Raw genomic sequence first — 2,934 nt, 5'->3', positions numbered from 1 at the left:
GATGGAACTGTTTTGTAATTTATTCTGAAGTGGAATTGTTATTCTTTTTTTTTCTAAATGTTTCTTAGTTTTTTATTTATTTATTTATTTATTCTAACTCTGTTGTGTTTGGATTTTCATCTTTAACAATGAAGTCCAAAGTCCAAGTTACCACTTTAAAGATGATACCATCTACCAGCACACTTACACGGGCTGCAAGTGGGAGGAACTCGACTATGGAATTATTGGAGGAGAGATTGATCACTGTATGAATCAACCTTCTTTTCCTGATGTTGCCCATTTTCTCCCTGAACACGTCGAACCTATTTGCAATGACAAAGACTTTGACAGCCTTTTTTCTCCACCTGATTTTCCCATGTCTTCCTATGCCCTATTGTGGAATCAGCTAGGCCTAATATGACTTTTTTGAACATGGTTTCTCATGTGTGTTCTGTTTTATCACTTTTCCCAATTTCTTCTAATACTTGTTACGTGATACCCCCTCCTCTTAGTAATTTGTATTTCTCCCTTCCCCAGATATTAGGGTTCATGTAGAGCATTTTGTATCTCAGATGCATGAGGGTGCTAGCATACCTCACACTCCATGGGCTTTGGATCAATTTGATTTAGCCTACCATCAGGCTTCAGTTCCATTTCCTGATTCTCAACAGTTAGGAACACTTTTGGACCCTGATCATCCTGTTCATTTATCTCATGCTCAGTTTTCCTGCCATCTTCATACACTATTGACTTTTCTGTGGTACTTGTCCACCATCCATCTCCTTTTTGAAGTACTCCACCGAGATCCTGAGGGTTTTTCGAAGGATACTCTCTTCCTAATTACCTCCATGTTGGCACATTTGTCTTATTCAGCTCTTTCCTTACACACATGGTTTCTCTGTTGTTAGGGTCTTCTGGGAAGAGATGCTGTATTGTCCCAAGTTTGTTTACCACCTACATATCTTTGGGACTTGTGTATGGCCCCTTTTCTCCAACGGTATATTTTAGGGAATATTCCTGAGACTGCAGAATCCCTTGTGGAATCTGTGAGACAGTAATCGACCCTTTAATCTTTGGTTGATCGTTTGTCTCATTCTGAGCCTAAATAATCATCTATTACTGTTTTATTTTCCACTTCTTCCCAGTCTTTACCAATTCCTGCCTCAAGGGGTTCCTCCATTTGTATTAATCGATAAAGATGGACACATTGCCAACAATACTAGTAACTACCCTGTGGGTTCTGGGCCAGTGGGGACTTGCTTGACCAATTTTGTTTTTCTATGGTGCTATTTTGCCACAGAGCTTTGGATTATTCGGATATTATCCAAGGGACTCGTCATCCACTTTTTTTCCTCTCCTCCATTATCTTGGGTACACATATCCTTTCTGTTGCCTTGGGATCCTACCATCAGTCAATGTATGTCTGAAGAGGTACAGAATCTTTTCTCCCAGAAACCTATCAAACCTGTACATTATCCTCCCCAAGTTTTTATTCCAGGCTGTTTGTGGTACCCAAGAAAAATGGGGACTGGTGGTCTGTGATCGATCTGTCCCACCTCAATCAATTTTTGTATTTGCCTTGCTTTACCATGGAGTCTTTTCTCACCCTCAGGTGGTTTTTTTCTCCAGGTCTGTGAATGACCAAAGTAGACACCTCGAATGTTTATCTGCATATTCCTATATCATGTCAGTCGAGGTGCTATCTTTGGTTTCTTCATCATGGAGGTAGTGTATCAATTTTGTGCCCTACCCATCAGGCTTGCTTCAGCCCCGTATGTCTTTTGTTGAGTGGTCCAGGCTTTTGCCTGACATATGTATGCTTGGGTTGTGCTTACACTATTACATGGATGACTGGCATCTGTTAGCTTGTTCCAGATGGGTGTCTGCCCATCAAACTCAGCTGTGTCTTTTGGTGGCAGCTCGTATGGGTTGGTTAATCAACTTGGAGAAGTCATTTCTTATACTTGCACACTATTTCATCCACTTGGATGTCTTTTTCAACACTCCTCTCAGTCAGGCCCAGTCTTCTCCTTTTTGACCCCATTGGATAGAGCTTTCAGTTTTCCATGCCCTTACTGCTCGCTCTATTACTGCTCATGAGGTGCTATAGCTTTTGGGGATGTGGTCTTCTATGCTTGGGTCAAGCACATATGAGGTCTTTTCAGTGGACTCTGCATGACCAATGGAACCTTGTACGGGATCATTTGAATGCTCCTATTTCCCTTCCTCCTTCCCTTGTTGATGATCTGCAATGGTGTTTGGACAAGGCCCACATGTCGATAAGTGTTCCCCTTCTTCCCTTTCATCTGGATTTGCATATATTCACAGATGCTTCCTTCCATGGTTGGAGGGTGTGAGTTGATCAGCAGGAAGCTTCAGGTCAGTGGTCTCCGGCCAAAAGATCTTACCATATCAACATCCTGGAGCTTCTGGTCGTACGTCGTGCTTTGGACCATTTTCCTCATCTTACCAGGAATCGTCTGGTCATGATCCAATGTGACAATTCTACAGTGGTAGCTTATATCAATCACCAAAGTGGCTCCCTTTCTCATTCCCTTTGGTCGAACCTTGTATCCCCTTTTTTGGACCCACAGGCTCAGTATTTGTCTCCTTGCTTGTCATGTCTGGGTGCATTCAACTATGTTGTGGATCATTTTTCCCAACCAGACGAAATTTATCTGATAAAGTGGTCTCTTAATCTTCATGTTTTCCAGTGGCTATGTCTTCAGTAAGGTACTCCTCACCTGGATGCATTTGCCACATCCCTCAATACCAAGTTACTCCTGTTTTGGTCTCTGGTTCCACATCCACTTGCACTGGCTGTCAATGCATTCAGCCAAGATTGGACCAACAAATAGCTCTATGTGTATCCTCCCATCTTTCTCCTTTCCAGGATGATTTTGATCATCCACATTACTAAGTGTCAAGTCTTAATTGAACAAAACAACCCCACTC

The 2,934-nt window shown here is 42.1% G+C and overlaps 1 protein-coding gene across 1 annotated transcript in view; it reads left to right on the top strand.

Moving 5' to 3' along the window:
- Nucleotides 1–2,934, top strand: part of LOC106467211 (tensin-like) — a 60,170-nt gene that overhangs the window by 28,892 nt on the left and 28,344 nt on the right. The gene's annotated exons all lie outside the window — the stretch shown is intronic.

This window comes from Limulus polyphemus, unplaced genomic scaffold (genome assembly GCF_000517525.1).
Source record: "Limulus polyphemus unplaced genomic scaffold, Limulus_polyphemus-2.1.2 Scaffold2529, whole genome shotgun sequence".
Classification (NCBI taxonomy): domain Eukaryota; kingdom Metazoa; phylum Arthropoda; class Merostomata; order Xiphosura; family Limulidae; genus Limulus; species Limulus polyphemus.
Note: the sequence above shows the minus strand (reverse complement) of the source record. Positions and strands in the feature narration are given on the sequence as shown.